Consider the following 26,772-nt stretch of genomic DNA (forward strand, 5'->3'; position numbering starts at 1 on the left):
GGAGCTGCCAGAGCCGCCAGCCAGTCAGGAGCTGCCAGAGCTGCCCTCCAGTCATGAGCTGCCCTCCAGGCATGAGCTGCCTTCCAGTCATGAGCTGCCTTCCAGTCATGAGCTGCCCTCCAGTCATGAGCTGCCCTCCAGTCATGAGCTGCCCTCCAGTCATGAGCTGCCCTCCAGTCATGAGCTGCCCCTCAGCCCGGAGCTGCCATTAGTCCGGAGCTGCCCTACAGTCCGGAGCTGCCTCTCTGTCCGGAGCTGCCTCTCTGTCCGGAGCTGCCTCTCTGTCCGGAGTTGCCCCTCTGTCCGGAGCTACCTCTCTGTCCTGAGCTACCTCTCTGTCCTGAGCTACCTCTCTGTCCTGAGCTACCTCTCTGTCCTGAGCTACCTCTCTGTCCTGAGCTACCTCTCTGGCCTGAGCTGTCTCTTAAATCATGTGGGGACCTTGGTGAAGATTCCTAGGTCAAGGTCGGGGGCGAGGGTCGCCACTCAAAGGACGCTAAGGAGGGGGACAAAGACAATGTTGGAGTGGTGTCCTCGTCCACCGCCGGAGCCGCCACCGCGGACAGATGCCCACCCAGACCCTCCCCTTGAGTTTTAGGGGTGCGTTCGGAGTCCGCACCTCAGGGGGGGGGGGGGGGGGGTACTGTAACGTCCTGACCAGAGTTCTTATGTGTTTTGCTTGTTTAGTGTTGGTCAGGACGTGAGCTGGGTGGGAATTCTATGTTGTGTGTCTAGTTCGTCTGTTTCTGTGTTCAGCCTAATATGGTTCTCAATCAGAGACAGCTGTCAATCGTTGTCCCTGATTGAGAATCATATATAGGTGGCTTGTTTTGTGTTGGGGATTGTGGGTGGTTGTTTCCTGTCTCTGTGTTTGTATTCTGCACCAGATAGGTCTGTATCGGTTTGCCACTTTTGTTATTTTGTATTTGTTTAGTGTTCACTGTAGTTTTTGTTAATTAAACATGTTGAGCACTGGCTACGCTGCGTGTTGGTCCGATCCCTGTTTCACCCCCTCTTCTAGTGAAGAGAGGGAAGGCCGCCGTTACATTGTCTCCCATGAGTTTCACCAAATTGTACCAAACGGACCAGTTCGTAGCTGGATTCTTCACCGATCTTTTATACCTTCTCCAGAACATAAATGTCGTTCGGTTCTCCAGTTCTGTGAGGTGGAAGAAATTCCTTTGTTCTCTCTATGAAACTCACTCTCTCTATACTGTGGCCATGAGGAGATAATCTCCTCCAGTAATTTACGACCTCTCTCTGACCACAGCAGCCTGTGTGTAGGAGACAGGGAGAGGAGGATGGGGCTTGCTGTACCCAAAGAGGGCAACATCATGACATACCCCCCCTGGTGGTTTGGATCTTGTTTGTCGTGCAAGTTACAAATCAACATAAAATCATGACCACATGGTGTCCTGTTTATAGATCATCGTTGCAGTCCCCTCTGGTGGTTGAACTTGGTAGGCTTCTCTGAGAGCGGAGCAGTCCACCACAAGAATGGGCAGTTGATGTCCGGTTGGTGATCGCCGTTGCGGTCCCCTCTAGTGGTTTACCTTGGTAGGTTCCCTGGAAGCTGCAAAGTACCCCAGGAAGGGCCAGGGGATGTCCTGGTTGGTGATCGCCGTTGCGGTCCCCCCCTCTGGTGGTTTACCTTGGTAGGCTCTCTGACAGCGGGGTATGCTGCCACAAGGATGGGCCGTGGGTGTCCGGATTTGGGGTCGCCGTTCCGGACCCGTCATCTGGTCGTCGTCCAGACTGGAAGATATGGACAGTAACTTAGGCAGATGTTAACAATGCACACACACTCATGAAATATATATAATTACATTAATTCCCCAATGAGCGGCGTTGTTGCACTAAGTGATGGTTGTATGCGGACTTTGTTTATGGCTCTATCACTTCCTAAGTGTCAAAGGAACTGAACCGAAAAGGAATGGAAGCATAAACAAAAGATATACAAAATATAGTTCTCACACAAAAATCATCTAATTGGACTGTATTCTATATACGTCCAATGTTCTGGCAAAAATTACTATCATGGCATTGTCTCTAATGCCATATCTGGGGTTTTCCCACTTGGTGTGTTGCTTAGGCACTATCCTAAGTTGATAACTATATGATAAGTCTACAGCTGTAAGGCACTAGTTTTGGGCAGTCTACAGGGATGACCTATGGACTTCTGGGAAGAAAACTGGTGAGTGCTGTAGAGTCAAAGGCTTAGAAGTAAATGTTCAACTTTACTAAGATTGGTATTTTGCTTGGACCCTTAAGTGATCCGAGCATAAATCCTAATTGGATGTTCCGTTGTGCGTGTGCGTTTATGCTTACACAAGCGCGCATGTCAAGGGAAGAAAACCAAGTATCCTGGCAGATTACAACTTGTTCAGAATGAGTCTGACGCAGTCAGGTAATTTTCAGGTCAATGCCTGGAGGTCAGTCAGAATTGGTGTCGAGGGAGTCTGTAGTAGTTTTTACTACAAGTCACTGTGTCTTCCACTATTGTAGTGGTGATAGGTATGAAGTATTATCCATGGAGGAGCTAACCTCACGACGGAAGTACTCTTTAAGTATTGGACCAGTCATACGTGGTGTGATCATGGTTAATGACTTCTAATAGTTTTCCTCCTGAATGGAGGATTCTATTTATTAGTGACATGTGTGTTAACCATTGGAAGAGTGCACTGGAGATTCCCTTCCACATGTTGCACTCTGATTGACTCCTATGTCCCTATTGTCAAGGGTAATTTGATTGGTTAGATCTCTAACCTTCTTACTGATTGAGCTGGACTGATTGTTGCTGGTATTGGTACTGGTGCTCAAAGGGACCAGTTATCCTACCGATTTATTCTGAAATATTATACAACCGGAACACATGATTGGAGCATTTTACTAGTTGTATTGTAGTTGAACCTAAACATGGCAAGGAATGATTATTGTTGCCATTTGTTTTGGAGGTGGACAAGTCCACTGGACTTCCTTTACGACCAGTGTGGTACACCTCAGTACTATCTTAGCTGTGTTCTAAGATAATCCCCGTCTAGGGGCCTGTCTGCTCCTCACTGTTCTCATAGGGGAGTTTACAACTAGATTTGATTTATGCTCTGGCGGCCTCGTACGGTGTTGTCCGTAGTCTCGACCCCCCCACCGGCCTCGATGAGGCTCATCATGTGTCTGGGCTACTATTCCCCCCTTTGTGTAGATTGATTGATGAGGGGAAAAAACTATTTTAATCCATTTTAGAATAAGGCTGTAACGTAACAAAATGTGTGAAAAGTCAAGGGGTCTGAATACTTTCCGAATGCACTGTAGCTCAGTATTTGCATTATTTATTCATACAGTCGTTTTTGCGCATCTTTATCAAGGGTGCCAATGTTGGACCTGACTTTACATTCTACTGTCAGGTACAAAACACATCCTGTCAATTAAAAAGTTGGTCAGTTATGTTAGCAATTTATGTTATTCTTCAATAACACAAACTCCAAAGCAAATCAGGGGGAGAAAAATAGGTTTATTCAGAGAGGAAAAATCAAGAGTCAGATGTTCAGTCTCCCTGTCCTCAGCTTTTCACCCAGAACAAAAGACAGGATGCCACTGATAACCCCCCACCCTGGCCTAGGGTTGACCAATTAGAAGTCTTTGCAGTACAACTTGGACAATGGCCAAATAACAAGTATCCCACCCCGGACTCAATGTATAGACCAATGAAAACGTGGCCCACGTAGAACACGCCTCTTTGAGTTCAGGAGTGACATTCCACAGATTCTGAACAGATGTTGACCTGAAACCCAACTCCTATTTACAATTCACTATTGACCATTAGTACTCTAGTTTTTAGTCCTCTCAAATTCTTAAACTCTCAAACTCTGTGTTGTGTATTTATCTTCAAAATATTCTTACAGTTACATCATAGACTGATGATATCAAACAGATGATATCATGGTACTATACAGTATAGCTGGCTATCAGAGATATTGTCAAGAAGTCCTACTTCAGGTCAACTGTATCTCTCTAATAATCGATATTTACAGCCTCAAGTGACTGTTAAGGAGCTGTTAGCATGTTGTGAGGCCCTCAAAACCTCTCCGACCTCTGACCTGTTACTGTGCTTATTCTATGTTTTGCTATTCAAACTTGTCTACTCTGACCCCTAACCCCACCAGGGTATTTACACTGAACAAAAATATAAACGCTCCATGTGAAGTGTTGGTCCCATGATTCATGAGCTGAAATAAAAGATCCCAGAAATGTTCCATATGTAAAAAAAGCTTATTTCTCTCAAATTTTGTGCACAAATGTGTATACATCCCTGCCGGTGAGCATTTCTCCTTTGCCAAGATAATCCATCCATATAACAGGTGTGGTATATCAAGAAGCTGATTAAACAGCATGATCATTACACAGGTGCACCTTGTGCTCGGGACAATAAAAGGTCACTCTAAAATGTGCAGTTTTGTCACACAACACAATGCCACAGATGTCTCAAGTTTTGAGGGAGCATGCAATTGGCATGTTGACTGCAGGAATGTCCCCCAGAGCTGTTGCCAGAGAATGTTCATTTCTCTACCATAAGCTGCCTCCAACGTCATTTTAGGTCCAACTGGCCTCACAACCGCAGACCACGTGTACCCACACCAGCCCAGGACCTCCACATCTTCACCTGCGGGATCGTCTGAGGCCAGCCTCCCGGACAGCTGATGAAACTGTGGGTTTGCACAACTGAATAATTTCTGCCCAAACTGTCAGAAACTATCTAAGGGAAGCTCATTTTCATTCTTGTCATCCTCGCTCTTTTGGAATCACTTTTATAGATAACTTTGACACCTTCTTGAAACAGAAAATGCTCTACAGGATTGATGGAGTTCATCCAAATCATCTTGGCTCCTGGACTTTGTCCACACATTTCAAGGCTGCGTTGAGACAATGACTTATTTTGACCCAAGCCCAGCTCAGATAATCCCTACAATTGTGTCGCTAAATTATGATAATGCTGCAGGAAATGTACATTATCCCTGGGGTGTTGGCAGACACAATGTAAGTAACCTAATTTATGTCCATCTAACTGTTCTGAATGCCTCTGTTGATCCTACAGCTATTGTATGCAGTAATCATGTTCCTATGAACCAGAGATATACGGTTAGCACTGAAGCGGTGTGTCCTAGTAGGAAGTCCACTGTGTGCAGCAGAAACTGCACTATCAGCTCAAACAAAAATGACATGTGCATGTCTACTTACGATACGCTTCCCAGTAAAAAAATCTAATCAATCAAACATCCCAGGAAAGTGCTAAAATTAGCCCACCTTAGCCTAAGAAACAAGGTTCATGAAGTCAATAACTTGCTAGTAACAGATTACATTTATATTCTGATTATCTCTGAAACTAAATTAGATAATACCTTTATACAGTGGTAGCAATACATGGTTATAACATCTATAGAAAAGACAGAAATGCCAATGGGGGCGGTGTTGCGGTCTATATTCAGAACCACATTCTTGTAAAGCTTAGAGAGGATCACTTGTGTGGACAAGTGATGCAAGCAGTAGAATCAGATTTAAATAACAGATACAAATACACCTTATGGGACTGTGAAGAGACACACACACGGGTACAGACACACGCTAATACCCACACTCTACACACACGTACATTATTATATTGTTGTATGGTGGTATTATGCACTTTGTATTGTAGATATATAGTGGGGTAATAATGTTATATGCTGTACTGTTTTATGTTTTGTTTTATGTGTGATGGCAGCAGCTAATGGGGATCCCTAATCAATACAAATACCAGAGTCTTGACCTGACTGCAGTTCGGTGTTGTAACCAACTTCAGTGGGCAGATGGCGTGGTGTGTGCGAGCGGTTTACTGATGTCAATGTTGTGAACAGAGTGACCAATGGTGTTGGTGGGGTTATGGTATAGGCAGGCATAAGACAATTGCATTTTATCGATGGCAATTTGAATGCGAGTTCCTGAGGACCATTGTCGTGCCATTCATCCGCCGCCATCACCTCATGTTTCAGCATGATAATGCACGGCCCCATGTCGCAAGGATCTGTACAGAATTCCTGTTTTAACAGAAGGTAACCATGTTCACGTGTAGCTCAGTTGGTAGAGCATGGTGCTTGCAATGCCAGGGTTGTGGGTTCAATTCCCATGGGGGACCAGTACTCAAAAAAATATGTTAATATATGCACTCACTACTGTAAGTTGCTCTGGATAATGTGAACCATGTTCATGTGTAGCTCATTTGGTTGGCTCATAGTCATCAGGATCGAGATGAACTGAATCAGGTATGCTAAAACCAATTACCTTTCTTTTAGGTCAAGTCTTGTATACGGTAACCGTACTTACCCCCTTCATCTCTTAGCTCCACCTAAGAAAGAAGTCTGTGTAGCCTTGTACTCAAAACATAAACATTGAGCCTGCAAGGCTGCCTGCTACCAGACTATGAGAAAAACAGGTGTACGAAAGGAAGTGGTTGGGAATGTTTCCTGTCACACTACTGGCATTCTGAGAACAATGTATGAATGCATGCTTTATACAGTAAATACCATTTGCATTAGGCCAACTTTGGATAGGAATATAGTTAGCCTAGGCTACTGTACTGTATGTAGGTTATTGTAACCAGAAATCCACCCAAATGCCCAACTCTAAGAGGGTGACAGGTAGTCTAGCGGTTAGAGTGTTTGGCCATTACCCAAGAGGTCGCTGGTTTGAATAACTGAGCTGACAAGATTATAAATCTTGTCGGCTCAGTTATCCACTTAACCCTTATTTGCCCCAGTGGCGCCATACTACTATGGTTGACCCTGTAAAACAACACATTTCACTGCACCTCTCCGGTGTATGTGACAAAATGTACATCTTAAGCAGAACTGATCCTTTGTAGCCTATTAGATGGGGAATTATACAACACAGAACACAGAAATACTTTTTAAAGGGAAAGTCAATTGTTTGTATTAAGTTTCTCATTTTTGCCTTCTCTACTTTCCAATTGAACTCAACTCAATACTAAAGGCAAATATTGATCTAAATCAATCAGAATGAGGTTAAAAGCATGCCCTTTTTAATTCCTTCATCCAAACAGTATATAATGCATAGGCTGTTATCACAATATTACATAACAACATTGTTTAGTAAGAGAGAGGGTTTATACCTCAACAATGACTGTCCAATCCAAAGTCACCATATGGTTGCAAAGCGTGCTGAATACGACTGTCAGAGGTGAAATCGGAGGGGGCAGGTGCATATAGTCCCTTTGATACAAACAAGCCCGCGCTGTTCACCACTGACTCTGTCAAAACTACTGTACCCTCTGTCAAAACCGTCACACTCCCTTTCGGAAATGATGTAGTAATACAGCTCCGGAGAAGCACACACCTCCTGACGAAACCTATGGTTTCAGCGAATAGGAAATCAGAGGTCTCAGTGAAATCAGAGGTCCACACAGTTGAGATTTCCATTTGATTAAAAGCCTGTTGTTAAACCGTAATAATTGAGATTTGAGAATGCCCACTGGCCAGCTCCACAGACACATGCCAAAGCTTTTCATTTATCCTACAGTTTCATCAACCCCAGATGACAGAAAGAATCCTTCGCCCACTACTAAATGCATTGCAAAACACTGTTCAAAATGCAATTGAATAGAAAATAATTACAATAGGGAATTTGTCTTGTTCAATTTAAAAGCACAATGACAGATGAAGGCCAAGTAGCCATCAAGCCACATACAACACATGATAGCAAATGAAAGAGGAGTCAGTGTATGTATGAATTTGAAGTGTCTGTATGACATTTACAAATGTTCCATGAATAGGCCAACATGTTTTTAGACTGTAAATCATTCACTGTCATCTCTGGCAGTCAATCTTAAAATAAGTTTTAAAGAAAAAAATACAGAAAACCACTGAGATGTGGACATAAACTAAATATATCATTTGTACGATGGCAAGTCTACCCTACTATAAGTGAACAGGAGTAGACAGTAGGCTAAAGTGACTGTCCACGTTTTAACTTTCTCTCAACCATTGCTTGTTGGTGTAGTCTGGTCATTCCAAAAATGCACCCACAGTTTGCTTCCTGACTATATCTTTATGGTGGCTCTTTTGGGCTGCAAAGGCTGAATCTACTTCTATATATCTCTACAAATATATTTTCATTCGGTCTGTAAAATCATTACGGAAAGAAAACTTGCCTGGCTGCAGAAAACACAATGATCTATGGCGCCACCTGGTGTTGTTACCTAATTAATAGCCTTTCAACTATGCAATTGTCAACGAACAAATCGCTCAAAATGCTGTTTGAGATGTCGTTTCCTTGTATAGAAAATGCAGTCTTAAAACCCTCATTTCCCCCTGCGGCCATGTTTCCTTCTGTCGGTCTGGGACTGTGTGTGCCTATGCCAGCCGACAGTCATAAATTCTGGAGCAGTGACATGGGCATCTGCCCTATACACTGGCTAATGGCTGTCCGGGCTGGCTGTGTGCATATTTTATTTACCATACAAGCTATAAATGACATGGAATCTGGCTGGGAAGAGAGTGGGGACACAAACGTTGTTGATTTCAAACACAACGTTACAAAATGTTGATCTTGTTTTACATTTATTTGTATCCTGACATGTATTCTTCTTTATGTATTGATTGATCCATTCTCCCAGCAGATGTTTCAGTCTTCATGTCCAGGATAAGAAATGGCCACATACAGTATTTCTAGGAAGATGCATAACTATATACTTCTAATTCTTGACAACAAAAAGGAGTCGACACACATGTGACTAAGACTACTCACTTTTTATTATGACTTTTAGTACAGTACGCATTATTACAAAATTGAAGGTATATAAACAATAGGCCTATTTCCAAATTCCAATACATAAAATACTCTGTTTAGCACATGTTGTGTGGCAGGTAGCCTAGGTGGTTAGAGCATTGGACTAGTAACCAAAAGGTTGTGAGATCGAATCCCTGAGCTGACAAGGTGAAAATCTGTTGTTCTGCACCCGACCAAGGCAGTTAACGCACTGTTCCTAGGCTGTCGTTGAAAATAAGAATTTGTTCTTAACTGACTTGCCTAGTTAAGATAAATAAAAAGTACCAAGGCAATGATTTGAGATAGCTTACCTTCTTTACTTTTCGCTCCACTTCAAAAACAGCACAGTAGACAGTGAGCTCCATTGTGGCCATGCTCGTCGTGTTGTGTTGCTGCCCTTCAGGGAAGGCAGTAGGTTGTACAGTTAACTCCTGATGGGGCAAAATAACAACCCTGAAACCACACAACCTACTACCTCACCCTGTGCGAACACCATGAACCATCGACCGGTCACAATCCGATTGACTAGTTGGTTAGAGATGGAGTCCAACCAGAAAATGTGAAATCTCATTTCCTGTTCAAATATAAAATGAATAATAATACAATGATGTAATAATATTGTAATAATGGTAATAACGTAGGTACGAAAGGTACATTTTCATTGCAGCTTTTGACGAGGGTTCTTCATGTGGAGAGTCTGGTCTGTGATGATATTACAGCCACTTCAGGAAAGACAGTATGTTGTATAGTCATCCAACAGCTTGGGTGTGACCCTAAAACTATACAACCTACTACCTCACACCAAAGGACAGTTGGTTTGTCTCTGACGAACAGTCCCAGTGGTCCTTAAAAGTGATCCTCATGTGAGAGCTCAGACATGAAAAGGTGAATTGCATGCAATCAATCAATCACATTTATTTATAAAGCCCTTCTGACATCAGCTGATGTCACAAAGTGCTGTACAGAAACCCAGCCTAAAACCCCAAACAGCAAGCAATGCAGGTGTAGAAGCATGCAATGTGTCAACCTCATATTTTGAATCCTGTTCCTCCTTGACCCATCTCAGGTTCACACCATCTGTAAGACTCAAAAGAGGAGTGTGTTAACAACAGCTACTTGAGTGGACAGCTAGGATTAAACCTGCTGTGTTGTTGTCTTGCTACATTATTAACTACCCTTGATTATAGTTTAGCCAGGCAGACCAGACCAGGGTCAGATATATTTGTTCCACACAACTAAGTTACTCAAGCCTCACATGTTGGCACATGTAATACAATTAACATTACATGTTATTGATGTTTTCAATCATAGGATTACATATAATTACATATTAGAGCCATTAGGATCTCTGTTTTTTCTATGTTGTTGATTTCACTGTGAAGCCGAAAAGCAAGTGTGTTACAGCCAAGACTCAAATCAAGAGTTTGTCTATATTATAAAGGTTTATAAAGGTAACACTGACAAATCAAGGCCATATTAGAGAGTTACTATTAGGAGACTATCAAGTGACTCAAGTAGGGAGGTTTTACATCTGGTGGTTTAGTGTTGGGGTTGTGGAGGGGGTGAGACAAGAGGTGAAAGGTTGTAGTTAACGCTGGGAGTTTTCTCTGTAACATAGGCTGTGGGCAGCACTGTGGTTTACCTCAGAATGGGGGAGACGGGGGAGTCACAACCACAAAGGTGAGTCACAGGCCTCAGGAGGAGTGAGATTGACGCACAGTCGCGAATTACACACACACACATACACACACACACACACACACACACACACACAAACACACACACACACACACACACACACACACACACACACACACACACACACACACACACACACACACACACACACACACACACACACACAAACATTATCTCACATCAGCTTGTGGCTATTTTATAGAAGGATGGGGATCACATAAATGCCACAGAAATCCAGTACTCCCAGTCACTGAGAATAGGTTATTTAAATCAAAACGAAATCACTTGAATAAGTGACTGATGTGTTGCTGAAACAATTCCCATTGCGCGGATCCATGTCTCTTTGTCATGTAAACCGTGGCCCATTTTACACAGGAGTGGGGTGAAACATTGTTGCGTGTAGTTGAATTATTTGTGTCAATGTATCTTAACAGTCTGTATCAATGTACACTGAGTATACAAAACATTAAGAACACCTTTAAATGACATAGACTGAGCAGGTGAATCCAGGTGAAAGTTATGATCCCTTATTGAGGTCCCCTGTTAAATCCACTTCAATCAGTGTAGATGAAGGGGAGGAGACAGGTTAAATAAGGATTTTTAAGCCTTGAGACAATTGAGACATGGATTGTGTATATGTGCCATTCAGAGGGTGAATGGGCAAGACAAAATATTTAAGTGTCTTTGAATGGAGTATGGTAGTAGGTGCCAGGTGCACCAGTTTGTGTCAAGAACTGCAACGCTGCTGGGTTTTTCACACTCAACAGTTTCCTGTGTGTATCAAGAATGGTCCACCACTTAAAGGACATCCAGCAAGGACATCCAGCAAACTTGACAACTGTGGGAAACATTGGAGTCAACATGGGCCAGCATCCCTGTGGAACGCTTAAGACACCTTGTAGAGTCCATGTCCGACAAATTGAGGCTGTTCAAAGGGCAAAAGGGGGGTTGGGGGTGCAACTCAACTCAATATTAGGAAGGTGTTCTTCATATACACACTCAGTGTATATGTTATCAATGTAACTGACCACAGGGCTTTGACTGAGAAGAGAAATCACATTGTCACATTCAGCCAGTGTCCAGAGATGCAATGTTTAGCCAATCTAATGTTAGGACACACACAACCACATGGCAATTGAAGTAAATAGACTGTATCACTGTTTCTACATTGTCTGGGCACAGTCACAGTGTATCCCTCCATAGCAATGCACTGTCAGTTCAATGCTACTCCTCCTATTCCAACCTGGATGGGTGAGACCATATTAACGAATAGGGTTCTACTATTATATTAATAGGTTATAATATGTATTTGTATTTGGTTACATTGGTTCCGTTTCCTGGACACATTAAGCACAGTCCTGAACCCCAAAAAATCTTTCAATAGAGATTCTCCATTGAGAATGCTTTTTAGTTCAGTAGTAGGCTTGGTCTGTGTCCAGGAAGCTGCGTATTATATTATACTAACAGGGTTATAATAACATGTGGAAGTGTAACTTTAGGTGTCCCACTTCAATACCCTGGCTCTGCCTCTAGCTTTGTGAAACCTCCCGCACAGTCAGTGGCTTTCATTTTGCTTTATATGAATGGAGCGGATTCATTCTCCATTGTAGAGAAGAGGAGCTGAACCATGGCTGAACTTCACAACTCCACTGAGGGTAAAGGACACTCTCACAAAACTCACAGACAAAATATTGTTCTATTTCTAATGGCACATCATCAACTTCCCTTCACAGACATCATTCATTGGGGTGCTGAAGGGCAGGCCATTTTAGTGGAAATGTTTTGAACATGTGACACTAATATTGAATGGCCGGGAATTGAACCTGGGTCTCCAGCATGCCAAAAGACTATGTTATCCCACTGAGCTAAAGGCTGAGCATTCACTAAGGGAGCATAAGTCTACAGGTTTCAGGCAAGGTTACTCATCACACTAGCATGATTCTAGAACTTGCCTAGTCAATCTGCAGTATATTACCAAACGGCCAACAGGTGGTGCTTTTACCCCAGGACTGGAGCCGTAGGCCTTATAGGTCTATTGAGTGCTATTTGCAGTGCACCCACTGACAATAGGGACTTTGTGTAGTTCAGGGTGCCAACCCACTGTGGGTTGCACTTCTCAGGGAGCCAACCGCAGTCCACTGTCTCTTCATCTTCATCTGACCTTTGAGGTATTGGATTTACTTTCCCTCTTTCACTGATTTCTTTGGCGGCTTCAGAGTATGAGCAGCTTTTACTGTACTGTACATATCACTAACATTACTGTAACCACAGTCTACTAGATTAGATTTTTTCTCTTATACTGTGAGTGCGAGGGTGCATTCAAAGCAAACAACTGCATCATAAACATTTGACTAACTTTGTGTAACTGCAGGCTACTGAAAAATGAGGCGAGATGCTTTTCATTTCAGGTTAAACCCAACAGCTACATAGTGCCATTGATTTTACTTAATGTACAATGAAAATCACACAATGAAAAGCAAACTGAATACCAAACCAATATAAACTGTACCTTAATAAGCTTAAGAACCAAGAATATTTAAATTAAACCTAATTTCACCTTTAATCCAGGGTCTGTTCTGTCTCTATACATCACCCCCAGATCCAATCAGCCTGCAAAAATAAAACAACACATTTAAACAACTTAAATTCATCTAAAAGTCTGGAAGTACAATAACGCCCGTCAAGCAAACCACAAACACAGAAACAAATGCTTCAGTAATGTAGCAAATAGAACTTGGCACAGAAATTCAACTAAATAAGAGCAACATAGGTCAAATACAGAGAACATTTATTACTGTTTGATTTAGTAAAAACTGGCATATAGTTTGTATATAGTTTGTCTGCCCAGTGCAAGTTCACTTCACGTTGACTGGTACAGGAGCACTCCCAGGCCTATGCTTTCCCCGAACCTCTGCTCAAATATATAATTAAGACTGAATTCCCATATGCTGAAGTGATCAGGACTCAGAATACTGTACCAAAATGGACTACAGTATTGGACAGTTACTTGCCCGAGTGGCATCAAATGCAAGCGGTTGCGCAAAGTAAACGCTCACTCTCTATCTGGTGTCTCTGTCCATAAAATAACTTTCTGTATTGAGCATTGCTATTTTGGCTCACATGCCGAAGTTCACTGATCGTATGGGTTATTGCTGTAAATGTCTATTTCAAACTTGAATAGAAATATGTCTGTTATTCTCTCTTTCCTTCGGGTGGATCCTGATTTATGTCCTCATTTGCTTATCTATGACCTTCATCACTGAGGTTATTTGTAATCGAAAAAATTACAGGGGAAAACTTTTATTAGATCACTATAGCAGGAAAACATAAAACAAATCTATATAGATGTATACAAGTCAACATAATGTCTTTAAACAAACCAGAAACGCATGGTTTTAATTATATATAATGAGTTTAACTCGGACTCCCGAGTGGCGCAGAGGTCTAAGGCACTGCATCTCAGTGCTTGAGGCATCACTACAGACACCCTGGTTCAAATCCAGGCTGTATCACAACCGGCTGTGATTGGTCCCATAGGGCGGCGCACAATTGGCCCAGCGTCATCTGGGTTTGGCCGGTGTAGGCCGACATTGTAAATCAGAATTTGTTCTTAACTGACTTGCCTAGTTAAATAAAGATCAAATAAATGTAAAAAAAATGGTCACACTAAAGTTGTTTTTATATTCTGCATCTTCAAATTAGAACGTCTAAATGTTAATAAATTAACAGTTCATTAGGATAGAGCTGGAATGTATATGGACACACACACACACCTGAAATGTTGCACCTATATCAAATGTTGACCATCCAATACAATACACAGTTATGTCGTAAAGTGTAAACAGTTTGTTTATAACAAGTCAATTGTAAACTATGTGTGAGTAAGTAAACGTAAATGTGCAAAGGCTAACACTTCAAAATTATAATATTATAATATAATATTATACAATTTTTTATTGTTCAATTTAAAAAATATATTTACTTCCAGAATTTCATGCAAATGTACATTTGTTTTAAAATACTGATTGAAGTCTGGATATGTTTATACCAATGTAATAATGGCAACAACTGTAAGTACAATACTTTTTGTCATTTTGACCCAAACATTACAATTGATAAGACATTTTATCATGCAAACCACCATAACTAAATAACTGTGAATAATGTAAATATTGATGTAAATAATGCAAAAATTGACTTAACAATTATTATTGGCTCAGTCACACACACACACACACACACACACACACACACACACACACACACACACACACACACACACACACACACACACACACACACACACACACACACACACACACACACACACACACACACACACACACACACACACACACACACACAGTCTTTGGACTTGAATAAGCTGTTCGATTTTCCCATAAACCCAAGCGCAGACAGATCTTTTGTTTCAATGCTTCATTTAGATTCCCTCCACAAAACCAGCTTTATTACCATTTATTTCTCCCTCTCCCCCTCTCTACCTCCCTCTGGCTCTCTCTCCCTCCCTCCGTCTGTCCCTCTCTCTCTCACACACAAACGTGCGCCCAAACACTTACCCAACCTCATCTTCAAAAATTGTCTGAATGCAATTTAGCCTGGCCTACATTTCTTTCGATTCTCTGTTTCTCATCAACCAATTCTCTCACGAATGCAGTGGTGTTGCACTTCTCTCTGTCAATGTTTAAATTGTATTTTGCTTATGAGTATTGACAAACATAGGGTTCTAAAATCATAATATGGTAATTAAGTGTCTCTTCTTACACATCTTTCACATTCTGAGTGTGTGGAGTGTGTTTGTGTTTGAGTGTGATCGCATGTAAGTGTATAAGTGTGTGTGTAAATAGTGTGTATGTTTGCGTGTAAATGTGTAATTTATTTTGCTTTTGTGTATGTGAATGCTAAAAGGAGGGGTTTGTGCCCTCCTCTCCTTTACAGAGGCGTGGGAACTCCATTCATCGTTAAACCCAGGGTCCATTGTGGAGCACATGGCATCGAGTGTGTCTGGGTGTTTGCTGCCTCTACGTGACAGTATGTGTGTGTGTGTGTGTGTGTGTGTGTGTGTGTGTGTCTGCTTACACAAGCAGTCCCTTTGGCATACCCCAGGAATGGGCTCAGTATGTCTGAAATGTATCTTATGCTTACATGCGCTTCAATACAACTATAAATACCCAGCCATTACTAACATTGGAGGGCCGATCCACTGTGTCCTCTTTTACGATCTTTCCTTTCTATACCTTGAAACTATACATCCCGCTGATGAAATGAAGTAAGAAATGGTACAGTAGACACGTGCCTAAAATCATCTTTCTGTATTTAGGTGTTGGATGATATGTCATGGTGAAGGTACAATGACAACTATAACACCTTCTAGAATGCCTCACCAGTTTCTAGAACACCTCGCCAAATTCTAGAACATTCTGGAAACACATTGCGATTTCGGCTCGTTCCTTCCCACTAGGCCTCTAAAAGCCTGAGACAGAGGGGGTACGCCCTGTGCCTACACGTGCATATCTTCATCACCCTTCTCTAGTCCAACACACTGTCCCTCATCTTGCCATAGTTAACACCTATGATAAAGTTTTTAATATGGTATATTCCGAGACAATGTATGATTGCTTTTAATGGCATTGAAACAACAATTTATTACGAGGGGCTACATTACAATAATAAAATAAGAGTTAGTATCTTACCGTATGAAGGATCATTTCTATTTGTTAAAGAAAGCTAAATGTTATAGGCCTAAACATAATCTATTTCGGTGTTCTGTAAGTCTTATAGTGTTCCAGTGTTATGTGGTGAAGAATAGAGTATTGGACATCTAATGTATGTTCGTTCTCGTGTGTTTTATCTGTGATGACTCACCTACTTCTAAGTCAACTGCTATTGGTTAAATCAAAATACCCTCCTGCTATTGGTGAAGGTCTATCAGAATCTGCGTCAACACTGGACATACCACAACTACTATCGATGGATTTTTGGGCCTATTATTTTTTCAAGCCTATACTCATACAGCAGAATTTGTTCTTCCATTTAATAGGAGAAAACATTGAAAGGGACATATTTTCTAAGAAATTATATAAACCGAATTTTATACATATAAATGTTGCTATATTAAATGTGTCACATGGCAGACCACTTGAGCAAATACACTTGAGAAAATAATATATTGTTTGTCGATTAAAGTTAAATTAAACATTTGTTGAAAAATGGAAACTGACTTGCACAGTATAAAAAGACATTGATATAAACAATTAAACCATCATGTGACTGTTTTGATTATCTTCCGCATTTACGGATGAAAAACAAAATAAAATCGACCAATATCTGTAAGCGCTTGAATTAAGAATAAGACAACAATCTTTTGGATTTACACGTTCTGATGGCTTTCTCTTAGCTGCAGTAGTTAACTGAAAAGCCACTCTGGGAGAGAGTCACAGCCCTGCTACCATGCTTTGGCATGTCTCCCAAAACTACAGCAACCACACTCAGCTCTGGTCCCTCAAAAACTGTCCCCCGCTTTTGACCCCAAACACTGACCATTGCAAACACAGCCATGAGGGAAGCAGGAACTATAACTACATCGGAAACTACATTGGCAGTTTCTTCATCGAAATACAAACTGGCAACATCAAAATGCTGGATTGTTTGGGGACGTGGTATGTTATTGTTACTGATGTTTATCTATATAGTGTATTATTGAGAAGTCAATCTCTGCATTGCATGAGTCTGAGATCCTTAAACTAAAAATAAACAATATTAAAATAATGTGCACTTCCATGTGTGGTTTAAACAGACTAGTTTACACACATTCACGCAAGGAAGCACACTTAGAAATGTACCACTTACCTCAAATCGGACATGGGTAGACAGTCAGCAGCACACACCAACTAAGGATGCGAAATCCAGGATGTTGAAATCCAGACAGGCCTTATTTTCCACCAGGGTAGTAGATCCAGAACCATAATGTAGTTATCCTGTAGAGAGGGACAAGACAGAGGGCAGCCACAGTCAGTCAGCCAGTTAGTTAGTTAGATTCAGACTCCCGGTGAGAACCAGAGAAGGGTGACAGGGAGCTGCCTTTACCCCAGCTAAGTGAATCATATCTGGGCTGTCTTCCTGTCTGCCACCCCTTAGTCTGTCTCGGTCTATCACCGGGCTGCGCCACAAGAGGCCATGTTCGTGCCTGGGAGGCGCATGGTCATCCCCGTCTGGCAGTTAAAAAGTATTTGAATGAGGAATGTTAGCAAACAGACAAGCTGCATGTCGGATGATTGCTAAAGGCAGCAGCTACAGCCAGTCAGCCAGTCCCGTCTCTGCCTTGGGTTGGTTGGCCCAGGAATGTGAATAATTCAGCAGCAGCAACCAAAAAGGAGGACCCCTTCCCTTTTCACCCACCACCCCTCCCTCCGAGTCCGAAACTCAAATGCCTCCACAAGACAGTGAGAGAGAGAATTCTAAATCTCCGCTCGCTCACTCAATCGGGTGCTCAGGAAATCCTGCAAGAGTTTGTTTTTGCACACATACACACACACACACACACACACACACACACATGCACGTACACACACACACACACACAGACGCGCATACAGTACACGATCACTACAAATCACTTCTTGTGTTTTTTTATTTCGTTGGAGGCCTCTCACTCATTGCCTTTTTATGTCTTTTGTTTGAAATTGGCACCTGTCCCAAAAAACCCTCCGCCACTGCTGCACCGCCCTCCTACTCCCCTTTCACAGGAAGGAGAGAGGAAGAGAGGGAGAGAGAGAGACTGGGAGAGCTAGAGAGAGAAAGTTGGAAAGGACGAAAGAAAGAGGAATTGGGAGAGAAAGGGAGAGGGGGAAATAAATGGTAAGAGGGGTGAAAAAGTCTAGGAGTATGTGTGTGTGTGATTTTTTTCTTCGTGAGAAACAAAATAGGCAGAAAAGGCAAAGCGACGTGACAAGACACTAAACGAGCTATTGCCACCACAGATGCACAGCGGTCGCCGAAAACACAGCCATTGTAACGGCTGTCTAATTCCTCCTCCTCGGATGAGGAGAAGGAGTAAGGGTCGGACCAAAACGCAGAGTTGTTAGTGCTCATATTGATTTAATCAAAACGAAACTGAACACTTACAAATACAAAAAAACAACAAACGTGACAAAACCAAAAACAGTCCCGTGTGGCACGAACACTGACACGAGATACAAACACCCACAAAACACACGTGAAACCCCGGCTGCCTTAGTATGATTCTCAATCAGGGACAACGATTGACAGCTGCCTCTGATTGAGAATCATACCAGGCCGAACACAAAATCCCAACATAGAAAATCACACATAGACAAACCCACCCAACTCACGCCCTGACCAACTAAATAAATACAAGACAAAAGAAAACAGGTCAGGAACGTGACATCTTCATCTTCAGCATGAAGAAGCACATCCTGATCTTCCAAAGAGGGACGACATGGCGAACAGGCAATGCAACACACCGTGGAGTACGTTAAAAGCAGTAGCTACCAACACAATTATCCAAGCGCAATGTACAATAACTCAAAATAATATACAAAAGTATGGAATCTGCTGCAGGAAAAAAGTCCACAAACGTTTTCAAAAGGGAAACCAAACCTAAAGTCAAACGGCGGAGGCCCAAAAGCTACTTGTTGCAGGGTATTTAGTAGCTGGACTTGCTTGCAGAGCTGAGAGATAGAGGCAGAGGGTTAAACTCCCCAGAGTAGTAAAAGCCCTCCTCCTCCTGGCACAGTCGCTCTGAAGGGGAGGATCTAGCTTTAGAAATAGCAGCAGACGCTTTTCCCTTTTTTCATATCGCTAGTCTCCCTCTTGCATGTGGCCGGGACTGGGAGAGTGAGGCGGATGAAGAGAGAGAGAGAGAGAGAGAGAGAGAGAGAGAGAGAGAGAGAGAGAGAGAGAGAGAGAGAGAGAGAGAGAGAGAGAGAGAGAGAGAGAGAGAGAGAGAGAGAGAGAGAGAGAGAGAGAGAGAGAGAGAGAGAGAGAGAGAGAGAGAGAGAGAGAGAGAGAGAGAGAGAGAGAGAGAGAGAGAGAGAGAGAGAGAGAGAGAGAGAGAGAGAGAGAGAGAGAGAGAGAGAGAGAGAGAGAGAGAGAGAGAAATAAAGAGCTGTGAGTGGAGGAGATGGAGCTCAGCTGATGATGAAATAGGGACGCATCGAAGTAAGTGAAGAAGACGCATTTTTATCACACGTTCGACACAACGCTTGTGTGAGAGCAAGAGAGATGATCAATAGGGTGGAAGAATGACAAACTACTCCCATAGCACACACACACAGTCGCCAATCATAATTCCAGGGCCCTACACACATCTAGTGCATGATTAAAACAAACTTCATACTAAATCTGTTCCACAACCATGCAGCTACAGCTCTGACAAAAGGCACGTTTTGGAGCCTTTTCAGAGACGGACGAATCCATTCTTATAAAAATGGGGGGAGGTTTGAGGCTGATCACAATGAAAAAACATTTATTAACACCTTTACAGACAACTTAGAGTGTGACTGCAGCAGTGTCGACTCCCTATCCACCCCACCTTGGGCACTTTTTTTTGTTAAAAAAGCGCTCGGCCCCTGCAAGTATTTTGACAAGGAGTCGAAACCCAGATAAGCCTCTAGGGTGAGACTGCTTCACCGAGGCTGCAGGCTGGAGAAGCAGTAAAGCATTGGCTGTGATTTATATACACACACAACATACACACGCACACACAAAGCTTAGTGCACCGCGAGATCCTCCTCACATTCACAGTGACGATGCAGATGGCTGCACTAGTAAATCCGATCCACAGGGAGGGTAAGAGGCGGACGGGTGTCTTCGATTTAGGGGTGCATGATAAAAATGGACTCTCCTGATGATCACATCCTACACACACTTGCGCATACCCACACATCTCATCTCACTGAACCATAAGTATCTATCATACAAACCATGTCTTAATCCCTCTGTAAAGAGATAGTCCTTGTTGCCGCACGCAAATATGTGGCATATCATTCATGTAACAGATCATCTAAATATGAAACATTATTGCCAGTTTCCCCAAACCCTACTAGCACACACACACACTACTACACTTTCTCTGGCCTGGCTGCTTGCAACCACAGCAAGGGTCTTTGGACGTTTGTGACAGATAGGCTATTTTATAACAACTTCCTGTCTCTTTAGGCTACCGTCCCCCTCGCATTCGCTAAAAACCAAGAGCTCCCAGAAGCTCTCCCTTCTCCCTGAAGTAGCAGGAGCACAAATGAGAGAAAAAGTGGAGCGCTAAGCAATTTAATTTCTCTCCTTTTTGGTACATTAGCTACATGAGATTAAGAAGGATTGCATGCATTAAAATGAAGGTTTGGGATCTATTTTTTCCTGGTTTTCTCCTTGTGTATATATATATTTTTAAATGGTGATTAAAAAAGAAGATGGAGCTAACATGGCTGCTTTGGCTCTATCCCAGTGTGTGTGTGTGTGTGTGTGTGTGTGTGTGTGTGTGTGTGTGTGTGTGTGTGTGTGTGTGTGTGTGTGTGTGTGTGTGTGTGTGTGTGTGTGTGTGTGTGTGTGTGTGTGCGCGCCTGCCATGGAGGTGGGACGGAGACAGAACACACTCCAGCCCAGAACTAAAATCTGGGCTACTCTCAGCATTAACTCTACCCATTCTGCAATGACCCAGTATATAATAAAATATAAATATTTCCATATTCAGAAACGCGTGTAATCCAGTTTACATAGGAGTTGTCGAGAAACATTAACGATGGAGTCGGTACAGTTGAATATGCTAAATTAAACTATATTTCTCCCATGTTTTCTTATGAAAAAAGCTGATGGGGCATCTACAGTACAAACATGAGGTTAAACCTACTACGTCACATCTCGCCACCTCTTTAGCCAATCGCTACTCCTCAAGACGAAAAACCGCATTGCACAAAGTACATAGATCAAATACTAAGATAAGCAAAAGTATACTCTTTGTCACTTATTCGTTTTGTTCCATTCTGACTATCAGGCCCATTTCACTACTCTAGTCTGAAGAGAGACTTCTGTTGTTTACAATTTTACATGTAGCAGGAATTCAAAAAACTTGGCAGGGCTGTTGTGGAAAGTTCATTCGAGGATACAGTTCTGGTTTTGGGTAGGCTGCCAAGACCTGACACTGTGAGCCTCTCTAAGGCCTCACCCCTCTCAGAGAGCTCTGAGTTGCCTGTGTACGTCTGCCATTGATCAAACTCCAATATTAACAACCTCTTTATGACACCTTCTTTAGGAGTTGTACAACCGTCAGCTGTAGCACGGCACTTTATTGACGCACTTCATCTAGCTGTAGATTTCTAAATCAAAGCTGTATTGTGTGTTTCATCATGCACATACTTTCAAAGCAATTTAGTAAAACAATGAATATTTGTTGTCTTTAAACAGTACATGCTTTTTTGTTAAATTGTGACCAGACATGTAACTCCATCAGAATTCAGCATTCTGATGGAGTTACATGTCATCGGATGAGCTTTACTATCTGTCAAAGCATGCCAAAATAAGGTTCCTTGTTTATTAAAAAAAATACTAATCAAGTAAGGCTATATTATCCTTTCCCACACATCTACAAATCATATTGTTGCCCAACTATCCAGAGAGTATGACTTGGCAACTCGTAAGGGAAAATATTTAATCACAAAAAAAATGGCTGCTTCTTCAATCATCACCTCAATCACCACAGACACTCATAAGAGAACAAAACAAAAATGATTCACAGCATAATAATTACTTAATGTAAAAAGACTGTTGGGAATTTTTGTAACAAGTAAGTAATACGTACCTGATATATCAAACAAAAACTTTTAGTGACAAATACAGCAGTTTTGGGTACCATATCCAAAGTTCACAAAAATAACTATGATATTGAAACACACAAATAAAGAAAAAATGTAATTCAAAGATTATGGCATTATGGTGATTGGGGACTGACTTTACCAGAACAAATATATCTGGCTTAGTTTATCCTACTGTACTTGACAGCTAGAATGTGCATATTATTTTGCAAAGAGCCAAACGGAGCTTTAAAGCTTAAATTACATCAAAGTACAAAAATATTTTTTTTTGGGGGGGGGGTCCCAGAGGTAATGTTGTCTTTTTATTAGCTGTAGTGTCTAGTTAACAATTAAATAAATACACTGAAGCAAAGTAATTACAAACAGTTGGAGAATGGGAGTTATGCTGCAGGGTATGTAAGCTACCCAATACCTGTAATAATAACACTGTAAATACATAGTACACTGCTTTGTGTCACATATAATATATATCAAATTCATTTGTAGGGTAAATAAGACCATACCCTTTATTGTATACTTGTCCATGACAAATGTAATGTATTCATCTCATTGACACCACACGCTGAAGAAGACTGAGGCTGAATCGCCAACCCAATCTCCAAATAAAACGCCAACCTGTGGCGTAACTGCAGTAACAGAATTACACCATGGCTTGACGTTTTAATTTCGCCATTTGGTGCCGTATCTTAACTGTCATTCAAACGCCTCAAAAGTGAAACTAAAACGTACGTTTAGGCATTCATTCCAAATGGTTATGGATAAGGTTAAACATAAGTTTATGCATAAATTCCCGCACACAACCCTCGGAGCCCATCCACCATCCACCATCCCCATCCACAGCGCCCTAGCAAGAAGCAAGTCTACTAGATGTAATAGGCGCTCACGTTGCACCTAGTGGACAGTATAGCTTCCACAATTCGCCAGGTCCAAAGGTAATCGGGGGACTTGAGAATGGGCATCTCCTGGCGTATTCCATAAGAGAATGGGCTGTGAATCGCATATATGCAGTGCAATGAATGAATAAAGAAATTATTGAAGAGTATTTATTGGAGTGCTCTCCCTTTCTATTTACCTCATACAATGTAGAGATACTTTCTCTCTGCTACCCAGACAGAAGTACTGACCAGACAGAAGTACTGCCCGCCAACCACCACCTCTACTTGGTGGTCTATGGTGGGGCCCCTCAAGCACACGTGTCCATACAACTTCTCGATTACACCCCTGACCCCTGGGGTGACCCGATGTTGCTACGGGAACAAAGGGCGAGACCCCTGAGGTCAGAAGTGTTAAGCCGGGAGCCGGCCAGGCCCCATTGACAAGGTAGCATGGTGTTGGCTCAGAGAAGGTTAAGATCACTAACACAGGGGACTAATAGGGATTAAGGGGCCGTAAGGGGCCCATCTCCTCAGGGATGTCACTCAGGGGACTAGTAACATCAGTCTCTGTTAACCTCCCTGACCTCCGGCAGCCATTTAGGGGCGACAGGTCACTTACAAGAGGCTAGAGAGGGCTTTGCCGGTGTGACTGCTGATCCTATATGGCTGATATTTTCAACTGTTTCTGTATAGCACTTTGTGACATTGGCTGATGTAAAAAGGGCTTTATAAACACATTTGATTGATTGATTGAACTGTTTACAAATTCAAGATTTGTATTTCTATAGAAAACCTCTGAAGTTCAAAAACAGATTGACAGTTTAAATTATTAGATGCCAAATGTTATACCTCAGAGAACAGAAAGCCATCAGAGAATACAGCCTCGATATTGGCAGGTATACAACCAATTAAATGGTATTCTTATTGAAAATGTTATGTTATAAAGTAAATGCATTAGATTAAACAGAATTAAAAACCAAAATGTTATAATTATGAAGTGTTCAGGCATCGATACAAACAGTCTCGTTATCAACAGGTGGAACACAGAACTGAAAAATCAAAATGGAGGACAGAGACAACATGGATACTAGTGAAGTAGCAATACAGATTGCTGATTCACCTAAACAAATTCAGATAAGAGATCTAAAGAAGTATATCCTGATATCTTTTTTTATAAATATACCAAATATACCAAAGACGAAGTTAAGTATTTTCTGAACATCAGTTTTCTACAGTTTCCTCGTGTTTGAGTAGGGTTAAGGTTAACTCTGTCCATTCCAATTGAAAAGGCAAATAGTTCTAACTAACATATTAATAATTATATTATTTGCAATCAATGTAAAATATTTGTCTGGGGAAGAATGCAAATATTTTACATCAATATATGAAAGAAAATAAACTAGAATATGACAATTTTAACATATATATATTTGTTGCCTTTAGTATTGCTTTTTCAAGAGGCTAAGGATGAATGAAGACATGTATTGTTTTAAAGGTCAAATTATTCATTTTATTATGTCTCAAGAGTGATAAGAGGGAAGGCTTGAAAGAATTCCACTCCTAACGTTGGTGAATCATATCAAATACGAATAATGATTAACATAAGAGTATTTCACGGATAAACATATTGTATAACTCATTCAGATTGGACAGGTAAATGGGCACCTATGGATTTAGATGGCTGATAAGCTAGAGGTAAATTAGAGAGAAAAATATGATTAAATATAGCCTAAGAGGATATGCTGTTCTCCAGAAATACATTACCAAATTAAATAACATTATTTGTTCAAGTTATTAGAAAATAAAAAATAAAGAAATACGATATTATATGAATCATATTTATATATATATTCATTTGCCAAAAGCTTTTAGCAATAATGCATTTTTGTACTTAAAAATATCCAAAATGCTGTAGTATTTACTCTATATGTTGGTTGATACAACCTAAGATGTTTTGGTTTAATTTAGATAGAAAAATCTAAGATCAGAAAATGATGCATGAAATGTGAATGGTAAAAGTTTTTCCTTAACACATTCTGTAATGTGAAGTGAAATTGATCTGATGTCTACCCGTGTTATACCAGGGGTGAAGTGCTAACTTTTAATTAACTAATGTTGTTTTTCCTAAGTGGGAAAACAAAGTCTTACATTTATTGGTTTCAGAAAAAAAAAATCTAAGTCTGATCATGATATTAGAAAGATACAAATATGTTTGAGGCAAATATAACTGTATTACCTTAAATGGCTTATTTTCAACACTATAGCTTACGTAAACTACCATTTAGGAACAAAAATGTATACCATATTATACATCTTTATTATTTGAATGTATTTAATTATGCAAGGTTAGACATGTATTTTATAACTTAAAAGGTATATACAAACATGTGATATACACACTGGATATAAAGAAGTTGTAAGTAGGTGGAGACAAAAAAAAAAATGGCATACGTGTGTAAATGGGTTTAATAAAACGTATAATTCATAAAATTTGTTAGCACTATTTAAAGTGAAGAAGAATAAACAACATAAATAAAAAAGTATATTTGACAGTTTTTACAAAATAAACTCAAACTCAAATGATATAGCGTCTTACATAGATGCTAGAGTTATTCATTACATTCTTTTCAATTATTTGGTTTCAAAATCTTCTAAACTGCTGTTTTATTTTTTATGTCACTTTCAAAAACTTATGAGTCAACTTCTGCTCTTCGTTTTTTACTGAACATTACTATAGTAAATTGAAAATCTGTGAACACTGACCAAAAGAGTTTTGGTGGTGCCGGAATACCATATACGTATATTCTATAATAATTTGTACTATTTTATCACTTTTAAGCAACACAATTCTAATATCAAATAGTTGCATTATGTTTTGTTCACTACAAGTTAAAATAAATAATGTTGTGTCTGTTGTTTCATTTATTTTTTGTACTTTGAAGATCAAACAATGGACGATGGTGAAAAAAAATCTATGGTGAATGACTTAAAGGCGATTTTAGCAATAAGAAATAAATGATCTTGAAAGAAAACAATAGCTTGAGACTAAAACCTCATACTAAAAAAGGTAAGTACAAAAAGTGAAATGTATAACTTCTTTGGGATTCAGTCCTCTCTCTTTGATAATCATTAAACAACTCACCTTTAAAAGCTCACTCAGCTGCTACGGTAGAGGCTGGGACAGAACTGAACTGCTCTGAGCTGGAAATACAGGAAGTGTCCAGGACAGGACTGCCACACTTTAACCAGGCAGACTGATCCAAACAACATTACTATTGGTCTCCTCGCAGATCGTCTCTTAGATCTCGGCCAATACTTTCAATTTAACCATGTGACTACCATTTTACATTATTTTCCAGTTAGTGTTTCATTAGCACAAAACACTTACACTCGTATTCACTTTTAAATTAGGAAAGCAAATTGTCTATCTCACGGACATGAACAAAAGAAAAACCTTACCCATCACATCAAAGATGTGCAGCTTTGATTTTTTAGTAATGCTTCATGGAGGACCTAAGATGAAATTGCTCATTATCATGAGT

The 26,772-nt window shown here is 40.9% G+C and overlaps 1 long non-coding RNA gene across 2 annotated transcripts in view; it reads right to left on the minus strand.

The window, feature by feature from the left end:
* Positions 1-629: 629 nt before the first annotated feature.
* Positions 630-26,772, minus strand: part of LOC139565775 (uncharacterized) — a 45,075-nt gene continuing 18,932 nt past the window's right edge. For both annotated transcript variants that reach the window (XR_011672975.1, XR_011672974.1), the window contains exons 3-5: positions 17,380-17,507; positions 7,160-13,122; positions 630-1,755 (exon numbers count right to left, since the gene is read on the minus strand). This is a non-coding gene — a long non-coding RNA (uncharacterized lncRNA). The remainder of the gene's footprint in view (positions 1,756-7,159; positions 13,123-17,379; positions 17,508-26,772) is intronic.

This window comes from Salvelinus alpinus, chromosome 37, assembly GCF_045679555.1.
Source record: "Salvelinus alpinus chromosome 37, SLU_Salpinus.1, whole genome shotgun sequence".
Lineage (NCBI taxonomy): Eukaryota > Metazoa > Chordata > Actinopteri > Salmoniformes > Salmonidae > Salvelinus > Salvelinus alpinus.